The following is a 22982-nucleotide window of genomic DNA, read 5'->3' on the forward strand; positions in this document are numbered from 1 at the left end:
CATAATATTATTAATAACTACATAAAAATATTTAGTAATCTATTCTTCCAATATTTTATCTATATCTATACCTTTGGTTTTTAATTTACAAACTATAAGATAATATTTATAATACTCTGGCTCTTCTTTTATTTCTTTATTAATACCCTTAGATATATCAATACCCTTAGCTAGATCTATATCTTTATGAGAATTCTTTCTTTTGCTTCCTAACCCACTAAGGCTAATAATAGAAGGGCAATATTCAGACTTAACTTTAGTTGAATTTCATTCTTTACATATTGAATTCTTTTTATCAAAACATGTTATCTGCTTTATAACTCTACATTTATTACAAATTTTATTTGTTATATCAAATTTGATATTAGTAAAACTAGAAGTAGGGCCCGAGTTAGAAGTAGAGCAAGAGTTAGAAGAGGGGATAGGACTGGGGCTAGAGTTAGGAATGGGGGCTGTGTTAGAAGTAAGGCTAGAGTTGGAAGTAAGGCTTGAGTTTGAAGTAAGGCTTGAGTTGGAAGTAGGATTGGGATTAGAAGAAGGATTAGGATTAGAATTAGAAGTAGAGGTAGAGTTAGAAGTAGGGGTAGAGTTAGAAGTGGGATTAGAGTTAGAAGTACGGCTTGAGTTGGAAGTAGAGCTTGAGTTAAAAGTAGGTCTTGGGTTAGAGTTAGAGCTAGAGCTAGAATTAGAATTAGAAATAGTATTAGAGCTAGAGCTGAAGCTAAGATTAAAAATAAAACTAGAGCTAGAGCTAGAGCAAGAGTAAGTGTTAAAGCTAGAGCTAGAGCTTAAGCTAAAACATTTTGAAACAATTCCCCTTATCTTTGAACAGGCTTCACCAATGCAAATGCCACTCAAAAATTCATCTCCACTTGCACACTTACTAATTTTATCCTTATTTTCTATTTTATAATGAATAGGTAAATTCAAAGGGGATCCACATGTATAATTACACTCTTAACATTTTATAGGCATCATTTATAAGCAAACAAAAATTTAAATATATATAATTAATCATAAACTCTCATAACTAGTTAAACTTATTGATAACTAATCATATATAATCAATAAATTATAACTAGCTAAAACTTCAATTAAACTTGTAGTATAATCTCTAGACCAGACAAATTTAGCTAAAATTTCCTTACCTAGCCTTTTAAGAGTAATAAATTTATACCTTTTAATCTAAAATATTTTCACTTTTCAATCCAGTTTTATCTCCCACAAAATATATAATTTCATCTCTAAATTTTTGATTATTTTTTAAAAGATCAAGTAAATCACCTCTAGCCTTTTCGTTTAAAACCTCGGCCTTTTTATCAATATATTCTTCTTGTATGAGTAGATGGCTTTCCCGTTCATGCTCCTGATCTTGATCTGCCAAGCAGGTTCCTGATGGACGTAGTCATAGCTTTGCTCATCTGCGAAGCAGGTTCCTTGATACTGTTCCAAATCCTCACCATAAGCAATGTTCACTAATGAACCTGTTCTATTTAGCAAATGACTTGCTTGTGTCGCTACTTGTGCTGCAGTTTTTACTGTTGTATCGGGTTTTATAGTATATATATCAACAAGAGTAAACCCACAATCACTGTTATACTTCGTATATACTTTATAAAATTAGCAGCAACCTTTTTTTTAGTTAGAACATCATTCTGAATCTTAATACCTCTCGAAGTTAGAAGTTTACTAAAATAGAACTGATAGTTATCTGTATTAATAGTATTTCTATCTGTAGCACTATTTATTAGTGGTTTAATACAGGCTAAAATTTATTTATCTCAGTACTCTCTAGTTCATCTTTCAAACTAAGAGCTTTAAGGTCTATGAGTCCAACTCTTGAGTCATATATCATAGTTCTAATTCCATCAATAATAGTAAAAGTTTTCTCTTTTCTGTTATACTTAATCATGCCATAACGAAGCTCATCAGCCAGTCCAACTGTGCGATTAAAATAGCTACTATTTAAGTCACTAATTATGCCATGGAAACCATGATTACAATTAATTGTCATATTTAAATTTTTAAATAGATCTGCCCCATTATAAGCTGTTACATAAGTAGTATCACAAATCATTCTTGCTAAATTATTTAATTGAGCATGTTTATGACACCTTACAATCATTTGAATATTATAATGTTTCCCTTCTGTAAAAAAAATAAGCTATATCCTTATTTAACTTATCGCCCATATCATCAAGAACAATAACACTATCTTTGAAATTGTGTATATTTTTTGATGTAATCATTTTAATACCACACATAATGAAATCACTATAAAGTTTGCCAGTTTCTGGATTGATCCAATCTCTTTCATCTTTACATACTATGATTATTGGCTTTTGCTCCTGATGGGTCTCCGACCATGCTTCTCCATTCATCATATCCTTATTATCTTGTGCCTGCTCCTCCTTATTATCTTGTTCCGCTATATCCCTATTATCTTGTTCCTGATCTTGCTTATTATCTTGTTCCTCCATTTGCGTATTATCTTGTTCCTGATCCTGCTCCTGATACAACTTCAAGTATTGTCTAACAAAATAAGTCTTGCCTGTACCAGTTCCAACATAAACAATAGTATGTAAAAGTGTAATAGTGAGTTTTCAAATTCAAATCTAACCAGACTGGTTTGGTATATTTACTCGGCATGTCATTATATACTATATAACAAAACACGGCTTTTAACACAAGTATAAAAACTATTAAACCCGTATCCGTTTTTATATATGAAATACAGACCTATAATTAGACTTAGACTTAGACTTAGACTTATAAAATGATGAAAATTTATTTGAATATTTATATATTTTTTTATAATATAAAAATGCTTATCTTAACTTTTTGAGGAATTCAATAATGAATTTGGTTTTGACAGTAAAGCTTTGAGTAAAATCAAAATAGAAGATATAGGTAAAGATATAGCACCAATAAAGTATAAAGATATAGCATAATGTATAAAGATGTACAATGTATAAAGATATAATTATAAAGATATAATATCTTTATACATAATGTACAAATGTATAAAGATATAGCATAAAGTATGGCACCAATAGAAATAGTAATGAGAGACCAGACACCTGATTGCATCAAGGAACCCAACATTATTATAAATTTGCATCCATCTGAGGGTACCCATTGGGTTTTAGTTATAAGAAGATAAGATGGCCCTGTCTATTACTTTGATAGTTTGGTGTTGAAATTCCACCATTATTCATGAAAGATTATGTTCATCTAGGCTCTAATGAAAGAATGCAGGAATATGATGAATCTTATTGTGGTGCTTATTGTTTATATTTGATCTATCTTATTGATAAAGGATTTAGAATAAAGGGTGCTTTGAATACCCTAGTTGATCAAGTCAAATGTCCAGGTGGGTACAAAAAGTGCTGGTGTTTGTGTTGTAAAAATAAAGTTGGAGAAGGAGCCTTCGGCCCTGGTCCCCCAGCATGGTCGGAGACCCATGAAGTTAAAGTTGAATTTGAAGATGGCGAAGCATGGTCGGAGACCCATAATGTCAATGTTAATGACAATAGAAATGTTAATGATAATGTCAATGGCAATGTCAATGTTAATGACAATGTCAATGACAATGTCATTGATAATGACAATGGTAATGGTAATGTTAATGACAATGGTAATGATAATGTTAATGTTAATGACAATGGCAATGTTATGGCTAATGGTAATGGTAATGGCAATAGCAATGGCAATGGTAATGATAAAGGCAATAGCAATGGCAATGGTAATAGTAATGGAAATAGCAAACAGTGGACCCCATTGTCAGATGACGGTGTAGCATGGGCGGTGACCCATAGTGATGATGATATAATATTTAGTAAAACCAAACAAAAAGATATAAACCCAACCCACAATGTAAATGTGGCAGGCAAAGCAGTGTTGACGACAAGTCAAGGGTGAAATCCCTTACAATAATCAAAGGGGAATCTAATTTATGGATTGATATTAAAAAAAGTTTTCTTTCATGGATAGATGACGATATTATAATTGTCGATGCTATGTTCCCAGAAAACTTCAGATGTGTATTATCAGGTCCTAGTGAATGTGGAAAGGCATTCTTATTAAAGCATTTATTTTTAAATAGTATACAATCTGATAGACTATACGTCGTTGGTTCTACTGGTAATCAGTTTGATGAATTAAAGTATAAAAATATCATGTTTATTAAAGATATAAAAAATTAGTACCACCTGAAGAACTGCCAGAAGATATAAAGAAACTCATGATATTTGATGATGTTGAACCTAGAGAACCAATTATTAGAAAATACTTCTGTAGAGGTAGACATAATAATTGTAATATGATATATCTTAATCAAAATCTATTTTCATTAGATAGACAAGGTGTTATAGAAATGTAATATATTTGTTTTATTTGAATAAGCAGGTAATGTACTTGATACATTATATAATGACTTCTTTAAAGAAACTGAAATTGATAATATAGATTTTGATTCTATAACTACTAAGGCATGGGAAGAGCCACATAACTATCTTGTATAGTCTATAAGTATAAGTCTATAGCTAAATCAAATGTAAAGTAAAATTCAACACATCGCAATTGAAATCAATTGGTCCTCCATGCTCATCTTTAAAATGAATTTCAACCTATTCTGTTCTATCCCGTGGTTCTGTTAGAGTAAAAGTATATAATATGTCGTTACCATTATATTTAACACAAGATATCACATTACAGTGAAAGTTTATAGTACTGAAACCCATAACATCAAAATTCTTTTGAGATGTATAATTATCTTGTTTATAAACTATTTTTTCTAAATCCTAGTAATGAAGCTATTGAGTTTTCTACGTCAAAGCAAAGTGCATCTTGTTTTATTTCCTTTATACATTTCATTGTATTCTTATCAGGTTCTATTATAACATTACCCTCAGGTTCTTCTTTTATTAATTCTGCTATTTCAGTTAATTCATATGCACCTGGTGTAATAGTTGAATATAACAGTGGGATTCCTTTATAATTATAATTAGGGAGAGATGTAATGTTAGAGCTGGGGCTAGAGTTAGTGTTAGTGTTTGAGTTAGAGCTAAGAGACTCTGCTAAAGCATGGGACTTCGCCCATGTTTCACCACAATCATCATCATCATCATCATCATCATCATCATCATCATCATCATCATCATCATCATCATCATCATCATCATCGTCATCATCATCATCATCATCGTCGTCGTCGTCGTCGTCTAAAACGGTTGTGATTGTTCCTAAAATTGATTGTTCCTTCTATTCACAATAAACACCGAGTTATAAACTGATAATCTAAATAAACCTAACTTTGTTGTATTAAGTATTGGTTCAGTAAAGTTAAACATTTCTGTTGACCGTATCATTCTAGAGTTAAGTGTGTGTTCTCCTTTAGTTTTAGTTAGAGCTTCATGTATCTTTTGTAGTTCCCATAAGAGTAAGTTGTCTGACATTTTTATTATTCATAAATTAGATTATATTTTTAGCTATGTTTATAGCTATTTTTATAGTCATAGTTCTAGCTATAGTTATAGTCATAGTCATCGTTATATTTATGGTTATAGTTAAAATCTTAATTTCTAAAACTTTTTTTCTTTTAAAAATGGACTCTTATTTGGATACTACTTAGGAATATAATAAAGATATAAACGAAACAAGAACATCAAGAATAAACCAAATAATCTGGCAACAATGAATACGGTTAATACTAACATTAATATCATTCTCAATAGAGAAGAGAATAATTTGAATATACATGATTCATATCTAGAGATAGAGTTTGTTGTATCAGATAATGCAGGTGGTGTATTTGCTAATGATGCTAATATCAGATTAGTTAATTGTGGTATCTTGGCATCATTTAGTTCAGTTAAGCTTGAAACTAAGTGGTGGTAGGACTATTGAATATATAGATCATCGTCATCCTAATCTATTAATGTATAAGATATTAACTAGTACTGATGATGAATATGAGAGTGGTTTTGTTAGAAATCAAGGTTATAGAGATATTCAACTCAAAAGTGATCATGCTGCTGCACAAGTAGGTAATATTTTTATGATGGTTAAGATGAGAGATCTATTTGGTTTTGTAAATGATTTAGAAAAGATTATATATGGGTTAAGATTTAAACTAATATTAAAAAGAAAAAATAATGATAGAGCTCTATTTAGAGTTGATGCTGGCGCTGGTGCGGTAGCTAATTATGGTAATATAGAAATTAGAGATATATCATGGTGTGTGCCCAGTATTGATCCTAGTAATGACAATAGAATTATTGTACAGAAAGTATTAAATAAAAAGAATAATATAGACTTCAGTTATTATGAGAGAAAGAAATTTCAAAAGAATGTGCCAAATGCCATTAACTTCTTATTTGATCTAGATATCGAAAGTGGTATGGAAAGACAACAAAATATAATAATTTGGTTTTGAAATTAAAAATGTTAATGAAGAAACTCATTATACAAGCATATTCAATTAAAAACATCATCTTTTTTAACAACATCTCTTTCATCTATGAGGGGGTGTACATTTGTAATTTTATAAGTATCCTTAATGTCAATGTTATCATTATCTTCTAGGAATAAATCACGAGCTTTACTTAGTGTTAAGTAATTTGATGAGGCCCCTTGCTGTTTAGCTTGATTGAATCTATTTCTTGTCATCCTTGTATTTGCTTACAGTAAGATTTATATCAAAAGATTCCAAAACCTTATTATTAGATTCAAAATCAAACTCGAATTTTAATAATTCCTGTTTATAGTATTTAACGTCTATTAGTTCACCATTATTATCTTCTATCTTAAATTTTAGTGGTTGGGTTTATAGAACTTCATAACTTTAAATAATTCTAAATGTTGCGTTTGTCAGCATTCCTAACAAAATCACCAACTTTAAGTTTGGGTGTTGCTTTGGTAGAACTAACATAGTATTTAATTTTATCAGGATTATTAGAAGCATCAACGGGTGTCATATAAATAGTAGAGTGAATGTTTTTGTTATATGCTACAACAGCATCATTTAATATATTTACCCAATTACCATCCCTATTGATGAACATTGGTTTATTTATTATGTGTATTAACGTTCTATTAAATCTCTCCATAAACACAGCCTTTGAATCACTATAAGTAGAATGTAGTTCTGTCTCATATTCTTTAAGTAAAGATTCAAATGTTTAATTGTAAAACTCACTACCTCTATCTACCCATAAAGTTTCTGGTTTTCTATGTTCACCTTATACTATTTTAAAACCACTAGTTATAGATAAACCAGATTTATTCTTCAATGGAATAGCACAAGCAAATTTTGTGAATATATCTATAACTGTTAATATAAATCTATAATTATTATTGTATTTACTTAGAGATGACTTATCAATATTAATTCAGCCGACCTTTTTTCATCTTTTTATAATAGTATTAATCTCTCTCTTCTAAACTTTGTGACTTGGGGACTAAATACTTCTTTAGCTAGTGGTTGTTGTTTAGTTTTAATTGTGTCTTGTTGTTGTTTTTCCACCATTATTTATTGACCATAATTAAAAACAAAATTGTCTAGTTGGTTTTGATTAATAATATTCAAAGATAATAGTTGTTTAGATATATTTAACATTTCATCAAATAATCCATGATGGCCAGCTTTTGTTTCTGGTATAAATAGTTCTAATTTTTCTATTAAATTATTTGGATTAATCGGGGAACCCACCCCACGGATGTCTAAACTATTTAAACCCTTACCAGATACATCATATTTTACCCCAGTATACGTTTTGTTGTTCTATATCTACTTCTTTTCTTATCACCTTTTCCTAAATCATATCCAATATCTTGCAAAAACCTTTTAATTTTGTTTTCATCATCTTAGATATTATAATCATATGTTACAGTTGGTTTTGTAAGAATGTGAATAAATCCATCTGAAAATTCTAATATATTATTCATAACCAAAAAGCACCCTGCTCTAGAGTTATTTTAACACCATTCATTTTATATCTCCGAGAAGGTAAGTCTTCGAGATTTAATTTTAAGTGAGGATTATTTTGTAGCCCCCATTAAATGAAGAATATTGGCTGTGATTGTATCAACAAAAACTGGTGCTATATCTTGAGTTTTTTTTTGGTTTCTATTAACGTTTCAATAATCTTGGGGGCCTTTTCACTGATTTGGGAACGGGCTTTCTGGATCTGCGAAGCAGTTTCACCGATTTGGGAACCAGCTTCCTCGATAGCTTTAGTTTGCTTATCTAACTCCTGATTTTGCCAATCTATTGCTCTTAATGTTTGTTCACCCAATGCTAGATTCTGTTAATTATGGGTATTTAGAGTTTTAGTTGGATGATCAAATTACTCTTTTATTTCTCCATAATATTCTTGTTGTTTTCATTTATATTCTAATCGATTTCTTCTATTTTTTTCTAGACTTTTTAATTCTATAAGTTTATTTAGCTTAGTCATTTTTTATATATAAAGTAATAATAATTATTTTTTTATAAAAAAATAATATGTACTATGGGAGAGATAATTATATATAAATACTAACTAATAACCACTAATTATTTTTGTATTCATGTTCATATTCATATTAATTTTTATATTTATATTCATATTCATACTTATATTCACATATCTTTATAAAATTTAATAGCAGCTTCAATTAAATTTCTATCATCATTAATGGTTAGTACTCGAATATTATTAAACCATTGGTTTTTATCTAAACCTAGATTTACTAGATCTCTTTTGAATAGATACAGATTGTCATCATGAGGATAGTTTTTAATATTGTTTTTAAATTGAAATTTTTATCATGTGTTTTAAATGTGTTTAGACTAATCTTACTTGTTTTTGGTGTTGTCATGTTATCACCAAGTTTTGGTATTCTACATTCATCTACAGTTCTCTGAGTGTTATACAATAATGCATTATGAAAGTCTTCATGTTTAGCATTGTTACAATTCTTTATTCCTTCCTCCTTAGTTTAATTTGGGTATTCTGTAAAGCCATATGTTTTGGTGACAGGGCTATAAACTCTTCTATTGTTCTACTTCCTGATTCATGTTTGAATTTACCTGGAACTTTATTGTTAGTTTTGATCGGTAGTTCTAGATTGGACAGATCCATATGTTTATTGTCAACGTTACCCTCAGTATAACTTAATACAAAACTATCAGTATCCATAAAATGGAGTTGTAGATCTTTGAGAGATGGTTGAAGAATATTATAGAAAACATCATACTTGTGTAATTTACTTAATTCTAAAATAGTAACACCTACATATACTGGAGAATCATGTTGTTTTTTTCTTTATGTATTCAATTTGGCTATAATTCTTATATCTGGTTATATTCTTAAATGTTGGTTTACTTATACTTTTCATTATTTTTCTTCATCGTTTAAGAACTTACATTGAATGAAGTTTAGAGGATTCATGCACATTCTTCCATATAGTGAGCTGTTCATTAATTTCCTTACATCCTTTTCGGCTTCAGTTTTAGCTGTTGCTATTTTATTAGTAATATTTTGAATATAGTCTCTACATATGTAATCTTGTTTAAATTTAATTACTCTATGAAATTTAGTTAGAATTTAACATAGAGTTTATCATCCTATAATGAACCATATATTCTGTTTTGTTGTTTTGATCTAAGATTAATTTCTCTGTTCTCGCTCTACTCTCTCTCTCTCTCTCTCTCTCTCTTTCTATATGACCTAATTCATTATCATTTATTATTTTTTAAATTAGGCATTAATGCTAGTTGCTCTGTTCTATCTTTACAACTGTTAGTATAGTTAATATCATAAACTATATAGTAACCATGATCACTATCAGCTGGAGTATTGAAAATAGTATCTAGAGATATGTCTGAGTAGTTGAAGTCCCTATAAGGTAAATTTTGCATCATTGCATAGCCATATAGAATGTTTACGTCTATGTACCAAATAGTCTTGTTATTAGTCTTGCTAGCAAATCACCTATTATACCACATATACCACCTCTCTTTTCTTCAATGAAATCATCTACCATTTTTAATCTTGTAATGTATCTAATGAAACACACAAAAGTGTTCATATGGATGTAATGTTTTGGTTTTACACACATATATTTTTGCCATTTGATCTAGAGACATAGCTAAGAAGATATATCTATCTAAGAATTTCAGACAACCAACACTAAACATCTTAGACTTACCATCAACTAGAGGTATGCTATGTTCTTTTCTTTTATCATTATTATTTTAAAAGAGTTCACTATATGGTAGATTGAAATCATAACCACTACCATTATGGAATGAAGTTCTGAGGAGTATCTTAGATTACACATTTTACATGCTGGTCCTCTATTTCTACCAGTTTCACGACAGTGATCTCTAACTTTACTAATACATGTTTTGCCGCATATATGAAAATTTTCATTGCCTTTATGATGTAGTTTATCTTCTTTATTAAATATCATCTTTTCATTAAGCTTGATATTATTCTCTGTTTCTATTTCTAATAGATCTCTAGCAAATATTTTGATACAGTTCAAACCAAAGTAGTAATCGAAATTACTTTGCCAGATGTAACCCACATTTATTGGTATTTGTTCAGCTATTACATTTTTGCAGTCATTAGCTGAGACGTTAACAACACAACATTATATATCGGCAGTAATAATATTTTTTATATTCTGACGTTTATGTTCGTTAATAAAAGCAAAATGTTTTTTTTTCTTAGGACAAATAATCTCTGGTTTGAAAGAGTGGCCACATACTTGATTTGAGAGTTAAACCAATGTGTACAATTATCATAGTATTAGAAGTTGTGTTGGCTCTTATTCGATCTTTCTTTCAAGGTTTCTATTGTTTTAATTAGAGCGCAGTGTTCTACTCCAGCATTTTCCCAAACTAATATTCTGACATCATTTCTATCTTTATCAAAACCATCCACTGGTTTAAACAATTCTACTTTGCCCTCACCAAGAGGTGTGTATACACAAGTATTAATCTTGTACATTTTCTGTTTTCTCATTATATATTCTTATTTTTATCATTTCATGTTGTTTTCTTTGTTCAATTAGATTATTTACATATTTAATCTCGCGTGTGGCATGGTCCATAGCGGGATGTAGCCATGGAGTAATAGTTAGTTGTAAGCAGTTGCATTTGGAATTGCGTATATTTAATATTGAGCCATAAGTCGTAGCCATAACCCTCGTATATTTCTTTTTCAAAGTTTGGCCATTGTGAGTAGTCTCCATTTTCATATATTGCGTTATTAATAATATAGTCGGTGTCGAAAAATATTTTAGTGGTTTTAACTTCTTCTTTGGTTCTCTTCTTGTTTTCACACTCGGCTGTGATCTTATATTTAAAACTCTTAACTTTACGAAATTGGTAACAGTCTTTAATTTCTTCTAAAGAGTCATTGATAGCTTCATCTATATCTTCAATTTAATTTCCGGTTTTATCACTAATATAAAATTCTTTCATGTTCTGTCTAGATTCTATATCAAAGTATTCTGTGTTTTCTAGATACTTACGATTATGACTACATCAGTGAGTAGTGAGGGCTATTTTATTTCTAAATTCTGTATGACCTTCTTTGCATTCACCTGAATTCTGGTGTAGATATTATCTTTAGGTTTAGATTGGGGTTCGGGTTTAGGTTTACTAATATCTTTGGTGTTATCTTTTGTTTTAGTTCGGGGGACCAAGGACGAAGCCCCCTTTAGGAATGCGAAAGTACTCATCTTCATCCGGGTCATATATTCTCTCCATGTCTTCAGGTATGGGTTTAATTCTAGTTTCAGCTTTAGGTTGGGGTGACGGCGAGCCCTTTCAGCTTTAGGCTTAACATTGATTGGGGCTTCATCATCAGAACCAAACGTTTTCTCTAACAATTATTTATGTTTAGAATCATATGATTGATGCCTGTATAAACCCTTCTTTGTTTCAAAGGATAAATTACAGACATCGCAGAAGTTCACATTGCGGTTAGTTAGGTGAGACATGGTGTATTTTATTAGGGAAAATTTTGGAAAAGATAATTTTTCAAAAATGGAAAATGAAGTGCGATAAGTGTAAAAATAAGTATTGGAAAGAATGTTGTAATGATTGCAAAGAGTTAGAATATTGTTGTTATATATGCAAGGATATAGTTAAAGTGAAAGATTATATCAAACATTTAAAAGAAAATTATGTTAATTCAAATCAATATCTAGAGTGTAATGTTTGTAAAGTTTATAAGCATGTTTCTTTCTCTAGGTTTAGGAATGGAAGATGTAGATTGTGCATCGATCTTAATAGATATAGTTTCACCCATACTAGAAATCAGTTCAGAGAGCATGTTTATAAATATAATACCGGTGAAGCGGGTTCCCCGATCGACGAAGCCAGGGGCTCTGCCCTTGGTATATAAGATAAGCACAAGTAGAGTTATTATATATAAATATTAGCAAAATTTAAAATTTATAGCAGAGTTAAGCTGGTTTTTTATTTAAGTTATTTTCGCAAGTTGGTTTTACGTGCTTGTTACACGGCCTCACTAGTTACACTAGTATCTGGGATACGTCCACCGGTGGGGATAGAACCCGAACTATCCGTCTGATAATGGATAATTACCAGCTTAACTCGATATTAGTGGATTGCACTAAGTGAGACAGGAAATTATAGTTCTTAATTGCATAAGAAAGGGAACACAGAGCAGTGGATAAAACGGGGGTTACAGTTACCAGTACAATTTGGCTCATTTCCCCGAGTGAGTCAAATTGGGCTGGTGGCTGTAACTACCGTTTTATCCACTACTGAATTCATTGTTTAAAAAACCCATGAGTGTGCGATGTGCATATAAATAATCTTAGCCAAGTAACTAAGAGAGTCGATTCCCGGCAGATCTTGTTATTCAAGGAAGATACTATGTCATTAGAGTCAATAATCAATTTTGTTGAACTTTGACTAACCGTACCGAAACTGCTAATATATAATCTGTTTACCCACATTTTTTTCTCCGTTATAGAAGAACGTATCAAATTGCAGAGCAAGCAACTGAGAGATAAATAACAAGAAAATCCGTTTTCAATAAAAACTAAAAAACTGAAGATTCTTTAGGGTATCTACTTTGAGATTGCGGGAATTATTATTCTATCTGATCAATTGATTTTCGATTATCGGAACAAAAAATGTAAGACAAATTTAAAATTGCATTTTCGAAATCAATTGTGTGCCTACTAAAAAGCAGACAAATTGTCAGACATAAAATGTTCCGAGAGATTACAAATAGCTTAATAAGGTCTTCTGAGCGCCTCAGTTTTGTATAAAACAGAACAAAGGTGGGACTCTATAAGAGTAACATCTGACAAATCTATACAAATAAAGTTGCAAAATAGATAGGAAAAAAAATGGATCTTTTCCGTTTGTGCCCCCAGGTTAGTGAGCGCACATTATTTGCACCCCCAGACGCACGTGCCATGTTTTTACATGATGATTTACATTTACCATGTAATGGAACGTGCTCCGTAACGGGAGGGGGTGCATTACGTACTGGGAGCACAAACGGAAAAGATCCCTAAAGTCCATTATTTGACAAAATCAAATGAACTTTTGTGACTACTTAGAGAATGATGACTCCAGCTAATTTTCACCCGGAATTAAGTTTGAAAAAATTTTAGGGATTTTTACCTTTACAGAAAATAGAAAAATATTGCATTCTGTCCGTAAAAAATCATCTTATAAAAATAAAATTCAGCTTTTACATTTCATATTTAAACATCAATTTTGTTTAAATTCAATGGGAAACACAAAATTGGCCAAATTTTGTTGAAGCTTATCATTTATTTCAACTTTTACTAAAAGTGTCACTGGATATAACAAAAATTTTCTATTCCACTTCCCGAAATTTTAGTCCAAATTTAGCTAAATCTGCATCAACTTGCACAAATTCTACCAGCATAAAAATTTAAAAAATCATATACACATCAAAAATCTACTGAAATTACACCTTGCCTACCAGAGCTTTTGTAATGAAACAATCTAATGCATTTCTAATGCGCAAACTAATGCACAATCTAATGCATTTGGTAGAGAATTGGCATAGAATCTTCATGAGGCCCAAGTATCTAGAGCATTCGATTAAATACAGTCTTTTTTATTGGTCATCTATATTGAGATTGATCGGTTAAAATTGAAGAAGGAGCACGCTTAAGTTGAGATCGTACCGATATATTCCGTTAGGATTTGAAACTAAAGAAATTTCACACTGTTTCTTTTCTGAAAATATTTCTTGATTATATTCTGCTAGCAGAAATGTTGAAAATATGACACCGAAACTGATAAAACTAACCGAATTATTTTAAGAAAGACAACAAAAGTTCGTTAAATTACAGGGTCAACAGGCAAAAAATGTAGGAAAGTGTAGAAATTCGAAACATTTTCATAAAGAACTAAAAAGAGTATTCTGAGACATACATTCTGCCTTGGAGTTCTAATGGTAAAACCAAAATTCAATTTTGTTATGAAAGGATTTTCTAAAAAATTAAATTCAGAGATACTGAAGTTCTTACAAAATTGTACACATTTAGAATAACAACAAAAAACTTTTATTGAAAGGAAAAATCGTGCAAAGAATTTTTGGTTAATGGGATTTTCAATGCCAGAAAAGATGAAAATTTAAAGCAGTTTCTTGATTTCTTTGCGAGGATTTTAGTTGTAGATTTTTGCATTTGCTGAATTACATTCCAATTATGTTGCAAATTTGACAGAGCTACAGAATTATCAGAAAAAATAGTGCAAAAACAGAGAAGATAATATCTGATGAAATGTACTTGCAATGCAAAAAACGACTTAATGATTGACTTTCTTTTCTAACTTTAAATAGAGGAAATAATACGATAACAGATATTGATATAAAGGTGAATTAGATATCTATTGGATCAGAGACGGCTATGATTTTTAGTCAACCATCAGATAAAAGGAACTCATGTGAAACGTGCTCATTAAACAATACCAGTTCAGAAAAACTTTAATTCAGGAGGAAACCTCTTCAGTTGTTGTTTCAAAAGAACTAATTCCCTGCTCTGTCTTGTCAAAATTAAGGTAACGAAAGGTTTGAACCCAAATTTAGGCCTCAAATATACCAAAATTTTCTTCAAATTCCGGAGAGTCGACTACCATAAAAATTGAGGACAGTGCAGAAAAACGGTAAATGTAGAACCTAAATTTTGTTTGTTTTCGGTAGGTTATACCATTTTTAAAGAAAAATACTTTCTCAAAAAAACTCTAAGAAAAGGAAACTTTTATCTGACGAGAATAATGAAAAGGCAGCAAGCTGGTCGCATGATTTAGGTACTGATAGATTGAAATACCTTTGCTGTTTTTTAATATTCAGGCTTTGGAAAACACAAAATATAAATAAATGTTCTTTCGCTACGTTTTTCATTGTCATAGTGTTCGATTTATCTCAGACGTCAATTGAGCGCAAATGATTTGACTGGATCAAAGTTGAAAATAGTCGATGTAAAATTTTGTGAAACAAAAATCATTTAAAAAAAATTAAAACACGGCTGTGTACAGACAGCATTCAAATCATAATAATTAATAATTAATTGTGGTTCTTGCGTTGTCGCATCGGATCAGCATTAAGCCTACAGTAGCCTGTTCTCAGCTGTCCTTTTTCTCATTATTCACCACTTTTCAGCCGTGTATATTCTTTATAACACATTGAATCTTTTTTCGTGAGGTTGAGGTTCGTTGAAAAAACTGTTACGTTTCTCTATTTCAACGAAACTCCAAAAAAGCAGAAAAAACTGTTGAAAAATTTTAGTAATTACGCTACTAAGGTTAAAGAATCAACAAACTATGTATTTTTCTTTAGCTTTATGGTTACCAGGTTGGTTATAAACACCACATTTATATCATGATATCAAGTTTGTTTTTCTTGTTTTAAGATGCGAAAATTAGATTGGCTAGCTTGTAAAATATATATTTAATTTAAAATGTAGAAAATGGTTTAAGGCTGCAATATGCAAAACTTCAAAAGAAAAATGAAGCAGTGAGATTAGCGTTCATTTCATTTTACATATTTTTAATTCTGATTTAGGATTGGATAAAAACTGGATTAGAAACCTGATAGTTAAGGACATATACAGATATCAGCTAACAAAATTTGCAAAATTAAAAAGGGATGGCTAAAAATGAACCAGGAAAAAAACTCATTCCGCAAAAACCATTAGACGGAAGGCAACACTTTCTCTCTGTCTGTCTGTCTGTCTGTCTGTCTGTCTGTCTGTCTGTCTGTCTGTCTGTCTGTCTGTCTGTCTGTCTGTCTGTCTGTCTGTCTGTCTGTCTGTCTGTCTGTCTGTCTGTCTGTCTGTCTCTCTCTCTCTCTCTCTCTCTCTGTGTGTGTGTGTGTGTGTGTGTGTGTGTGTGTGTGTCTAAATGTCACGGTTTAGACAAAGAAACTTTTTACTTCCATGATATCTGAGTATGCGACAGAGCAAGATGCAAAAAGTAACCGTTTCATCATACTTTGTTCTTTAATTGTACTTTAGACATTGAATAATCTCAAAAAACAATTGAAGTTTAGAAACGTACCGAATTTTTTTATGACCATTAATTCCTTCCGATATCAAAATCATAGAAACTACTAGGCCCGCAAAAGCATCAAAAGAAAATCATTTAAAAGAAAAAATAGAAGGTTAAAAAATCATTTTTTTTGCACCACCTGGGGACAGAGGAAAGAGAGAAAAACAAAAAAAAACACAAAAGACATAAACCAAAGAGAGAAAAGGAGAGAAAAAATAGAAAAACAGAACATAAGAGATAAGACGGAGAAAAGAAACACAAAAAAGACAAATGAACGTGGGAAACGAGAAAAAGAAACGAAAACAAAAGAAAACCAAGACAGAAAAGAAAAAGAGAAAAGAAAGAGTAAAGGAAGAGGAAAGAGAGAAAAGAAATCAAAAAACGCAAGAGACATGAAAAAAAAGAAAAGCAAAAAAGAGAAAAGCAAAGGAGAAAATAGAGAAAAGCGACAGAAAAGGAGAGAAAACAGGAAAAAAATGCAGAAAAAAACAGGAGAAAAGAGAGAAAAGAAATCGAAACAAAATAGAAAAGGCACAGAGAAACGCAATAAAGAAAAGAAGAAAAAAGCCAAAAAAAAAGAGAAGAAAGAGAGAAAAGAGAAAAAGACGAAAAAGGATAAGAAAGAAACAGAAAAGAAACGATACAGAGGAAAGCGAAAGAAACGAAAGAAAGAAGAATTAAAGAAAACGGAAGGCAGAAGAAAAAGAAGAGAAAAGAGAAAGAGATAAAAGAAACAACAGAAAAAAAGAAAAGCAGAAAAGAAGAACAGAAAAAAGAGGAAAGAAAGAGAGTCAAAAGAGACGAAAACGACAGAGAGAAAAGAGGGAAAAGCAAGACAGAAAACAGAGCGAGAAAAGAAAGAATAAAGGCAGAAAACAAAAAAAAACGTTAGAGAAACGAAAAACAGAAAAATAAAAGAACAAAAACCTAAAGAAAAAACGAAACAGAGGAACAAAAGAGAGAAGAATGAGAAGAAAGGCAAAAAAGAACAGAAGAGAAAAAGAGAAGAATGAAGAAATTGAGAAAAAGAAACGAAAAAGAGAAGGGCAGAAAAAAGAAAAGAAAAAAGTAGAAGAAACGAAAGAGAAAAGTAAGGAGAAAAGAGCAGAAAAGAGAGGGGGAAAAAAGAAAAGACTAACAAAAGGCACAAAAAGAGAAAAGCGATGAAAGAGAAAAGCAAGTGAGAGAATAAAGACAGAAAAGAAGTACAAAAGCAAGACATAAAAGATAGAAAGAAAAGAGAAAAGGAAGCGAATTAAGGAGAGAAACAAAATAGAAAAGGGACTGAAAAGTAAGACCGAAAGGAAAGAGAAAAAACAAGTGAGAAAAGGAAAGAAAAAAGACACAAAAGTAAAAGCAGACAGATAATGAAAAAGAAAATACTAAAATGACGAGAAACGGAGAAATGGAAGCGAAAAGCAATTCTGAAAAGAAAAGAAAGGAGAAAAGCAGGAGAGAAATGAAAGAAAGAAAAGAAAAAGAAAGGCAGAAAAAAAGAGAGAAAAAAAAGGAAACAATAGAAAAAAGAAAGGCTTAAAAGAACAAAAAGAAAGAGAAAGGAAGGACGGAAGCAAAGGACAGAAAAGACAGTGACAAGCAAGACAGAAAAGAGAGAAAACGAAGAAGGAGGGCAGAAAAGAAAGAGAAATGCAAGAGATAAAGAAAAAACAGAAGGGAAAGAGAAAAGAACAATAAAAAACAAAAGAAAACCTAAAAGAGGAACGAAAAAGACGAATCGGAGAGAAAGATATAGAACAAAAAGAAAAACATAGAATAGACGGTGAAAAAAGAGAAAGTAAACAAACAAAAAGAAGAAAGGCAGCTAAAGAAGAAAAGCAAAAGCAAAAAGAACACAAAATAAAGATGAAAAAGAAACAGAAGAGCAAAGAAATACAGCAACGAAAGACAGGAAAAAGAAAGTCAAGACAGCAAAGAAAGAGCAAAGAAGAAGATAAAAAGATAGCCAAAAACGAAAGAGAAAAGAAAGCGGAAAAAAAGAGAAAAGGAGAGAAAAAAGACAGAAAAGAAAGGCAGCGAAACAAAAGAAAATACAAAGATAAAGAGAGTAAAAAAGCGAGAAAAGCAAATGAGAAAGGAAGAGAATAGACAAAGAAGAAAGAGAAAAGCAAGAAAAAGGAAGAGATAAAAGACAGAAGAGAAAGAGAAAGATCAGAAAAGAGAAAAGAAACAAAAAAGAAAAGAAAAGAAGAGAACAGAAAGAGATAAAGAGAAAGACAGAAAGCAAAGAGAAAAAAAGCGAAAAGAAAGAAAGAAGCAAAAGCTAGAGACAGAAAAGAATGAAAAAGGAACAAGAGCGAGGAGAGAAAAAACAGAAAAAAAACAGAAAAAAAAGATAAGAACTAAAAAAAACATACAAAGAAGACAAAGAGAGAAAACAAAGCGAGAAAAACAAATCAGAAAAGGATAAAAGAAAGAGAAGAGAAAAGCAGGATACAAATGGTGAGAAAGACAAAAAAAGAGAAAAAGAAACATTACAGAGAAAAGAGAGAGAAACTAAAGATAGAGAAAGAGGAGCAAAGCGAAGAAACTAAAAGCAGAAGAAAGGCAGAAAAAAGAAGAAAAACAGAATTGAGAGCGAGAAAAAAAGAAGAAAGAGATGAAAGAAAGGCAGAAGAAGAGAAAAAAAACAGAAAAAAAGCTACAAAAAACAGAAAAGAAAGAAAAGCAAGAGAGAAAAAGTAGAGAGAAAAGAAAGAGAGAAAAGCACGAGAAAAAAGAAAGAAGCAAAAGAAAGGAAAGGCAGAAAAGAAGGACAGGAAAAAAGAGAAAGAGCAAAAGAAAGAGAGAAGTGACCAAACGAAAGAGAGAAGCCAAGAGAAGAGAGAAAAATGAGAAAGAACGAGAAACTGAAGCGAGAAACGAGAGAGAACAAAAGAGGGCAAAAAGAATGAAAAAAAGCAGAAAAAAGAAAAACAAAGCTAGAAAAGAAAGACGGAAGAGAACAAGACAAAACAAAGTCACAAGAAAGAAAGACAGGAAATACGGAAAAGAGAGAAAAGCAAGACAGAAAAGCAAGAGATAAACGAAAGAGAGAAAGGAAAGATGAGAAATGACAGACATAAAACTGAAAAAAAGAAAAGAGAGAGGAAAAAAGAAAAGAAAGACAAAAGAAAGAGAAAAAGAAACGATACTGAGAAAAGAGACAGAAACGAAAGACAAAGAAGAAAGAGAAAAAAAAGGGCAGAAGAGAGTCAGAACAGGAAGAAAAAAGCAATAGAAGGAACAAGAGAGAAGGATCAGAAAAAAGGCACAAAAAGGATAGAAAAAAAACACAAGGAAAAAAAAACAAAGAAAAAAAAGAAAAGAACGGCAGAAAAAAGAACAGAAAAGGGAAAAGAAACAATAGAGAAAAGAGAGGAAGAGATAAGGAACAGATAGACCGTAAGGAAAGAGAAAAGAAAGCAAACAGAAAGAAAGAAGCCAGATAAAAAAGAGAGAAAAGAACGAGAGAGTAGAGAAAAAATACAGAAAAAGACAGAAAAGAGAGAAAAGACAGAAACTAAACAAAAAGAAGAAAAGGAGAGAAAAGAAAGCGAAAAAAGCAAATCAGAAAAGAACAAAAGAAGAGAAAAGCAGGATACAAATGGAAAGAGAAAAATCCAGAAAAGCAAGAGAAAAATAAACAACACAGAGAAAAGAAAAAGAAACGAAAGATTAAGAAGAAAGAGAAAAGCAAGAAAAGAAAAAGCAGAAGAAAGGCAGAAAAAATAGACAAACAGAAATGAGAGCGAGAAAAAACAAGAGAGATAAAAGAAGGCAGAAGAAGAGATAAAAAAGAACAGAAAAGAGACGAAAAAGGGAAAAGAATGAGACAAAAAAAAGCAAGAAAAGAAAGAACCAAAAAACGAAAGGCAGAAAAGAAGGACAGAAAAGAAAGAAAAAAAGAGACAGAGACGAAAGACAGAAAGGAGAGAAGCGAGAAAAATCAGAAAGAACGAGAAACTGAAAAGAGGAACGAGAGAGAAGGCAGAACGAATGAGAAAGGCATAAAAAAGAACAGAAACGAAAGCGAGCAAAGAAAGACGGAAGAGAACAAGACCAAACAAAGACCAAAGAAATTTTGTGTGACAAATTTTTCGGCGATGGGATAATTTTTTATAAGCAGGTTTTTAGTCATTGACCTCTTTTTGCATCCGCAGTTTTTTGGTCGTTTACCCTTTTGGCACAGGCAGGTTTTCGGACATTGGCAGCTATTCGGTAATTGCCCTATTTTTGCATCCACGGCTAATCATTCATTGACCTTTACGGCATAGGTAGCTTTTCAGTCATTGACCTATTCTTGCATCAGCAGTTTTTCGGTCTTCGGCCTTTTTGGCACATGCAGCTTTTCGGACATTGATAGACTTTCGGCCCACGACCTATTTTTGCATCCACGGCTGATCAGTCATTGACCTTTACTGCATAGATAGCCTTTCGGTCAAAGACTATTCTGGCAATGGCAAGTTTTCGGTCATTGACCTTTTTCAAAATGCATGCAAAACGATGTGGCGCATGCCTCAGGGGCCTTACAACATGTGAAGATTAGGAGCTTAAAGATGGTGATAGAGATGCTTCACAGCAAGGGATTTAGCCTAGTGATTAGCGAAAATTTTTATACCCTGATCGAACTCAACAGACACCGGTTCGAATCCACCTCGCAGCGCTCAAAATGCATGCAAACGCTAGGCTGCATGTTTAAGGGACGCTAAAACTTGTGAAGATTAGGAGCTTAAACATGGTGACATAGCATTCGAGTTAGAATTAATATATAGATTACAATTGTGAATTTTTAAGGTCTGCATAAAAGAAGGAATCGACAACTTGAAGTTCACTTATATCTAAGAAATTTGAATTTTTTCTAAAATTACAGGAGTCTTCTCACACTCCAGTACTTTTTGTTATTTACGAGTTCATCTTGACTCAAAGTTTTAATTTTTCGCATAGTCTAAAATTACGCAATCACTTTTTTGTATTTGGAGCTGAAATCCTCTAGGAGTAGGAGAGAATCAAAAAGATTTCAAAAAAGTACTTTTTTTGGAAAGAAAGAATCAATACCTTAACCGAATGAATACATTGTGCAAGTCCCAAAAAAACTTGCTAGCTGCGACACGTAGATTAGAAGTCCGTGTCTCATCATGAGGTGAACGGTAATTTATTTTTCGTCACCTTTGGTAATTGTGTTCTGATTTTGTGATTTAGATTATATAAAAAACACCAGAATCAGCTATCATCATTTGTTTTCAGTTCTTCAGTTTTGTCATTTGCTAAATTTTTCCCATTTTTTGTCAGTCTTGCCAATTTGTTAGATTTATCCGATCAAAAAATCATCTACCAGCACTGACACACAAATTTTAACTATCTTCTAGATCCTCAATCACATAGCATTGATATCCATTGTATGAACATTTTGAATTTACTCAACACATCTGACAGACTCCTTCGAAACTAACTTTTTAACTACAAATTCTAAGTCGGGACAAACTTTTGTGTTGTTTTGCTCGATGAAATTACAGATATGGGGTTTCCCCTGCAAAACAGCGGTATTTATAGTCAATATTTTGGAAAGAGCAAACAGCAAAGATTTCGCTACAGAGTGCCCGTTGATATATAGCAAAAACTCTTCTTCAGAAACGGCAGCTCAACAATTACCACCAAGGACAAGCCCCTGTTAATGACAAGCCTCAGTTCTACTGCAATGGCACAAGAAAATTGTGTGATGTTTGAATATTGTCATACACAACTGTAATGACAACAGCTTGCTACGTTCAAATCAATCAGTACAAGATTTAACGGAAGAGTTCGGAAATAAAAATGTCGGAATATACTGGTTCTTGATGTTCTCGACAAAAGAAAAAAAGGGGAAAAGAAACCTTGGTTTATACTTAAAATTGTCTTTTTTTGTTGTACAACTGAGCGGGTACGTCGACAGCAAAATCAGGAATAACCACATAAGATGGAACGTCTAATCAACCAACCTTCATTGATGATGGAATCGTTGACGACATTTTCCTCAATATCGCAACCCATACACAAAGGAAAGGATAAGATATCAAAAACTCATTTGAAAATAAACTGCGAAGGTCAAAAGACCATTGTGCCAAAACTGTTTTCTCTAAATGTAAGTACCGCACTTTTGTTTTTTTTTGTCTTAACAAACCCTTATAAACGTTTTTATTATGTCCTTTGCCACTTTCCTAGGCTTAAAAAATCTTTAATTTATATGTTGTGAACTGTTTTGTTGACATCTATTCTAGGAAAAAACTATTATTGGTGAAAGATTGTGAAAGAAAAAAAACAAAGTGATGGTGTTCGCTTTTTGTTCAGCTACGCAAAATTTTTTTGAAAAATAGGTATTGATAGCCTATCATTTTTATGGTTGTTTTTTATAAAAAAAAAGATTTGTTTTTCGCCAGTTAAC

At 31.6% G+C, this 22982-nt stretch overlaps 1 protein-coding gene across 3 annotated transcripts in view; it reads right to left on the reverse strand.

Moving 5' to 3' along the window:
* The window catches only part of LOC142336473 (uncharacterized), a 67670-nt gene that overhangs the window by 29315 nt on the left and 15373 nt on the right, over nucleotides 1-22982 (reverse strand). The gene's annotated exons all lie outside the window — the stretch shown is intronic.

Source organism: Convolutriloba macropyga, chromosome 3 (genome assembly GCF_964194025.1).
Source record: "Convolutriloba macropyga chromosome 3, txConMacr16.3, whole genome shotgun sequence".
NCBI lineage: Eukaryota > Metazoa > Xenacoelomorpha > Acoela > Convolutidae > Convolutriloba > Convolutriloba macropyga.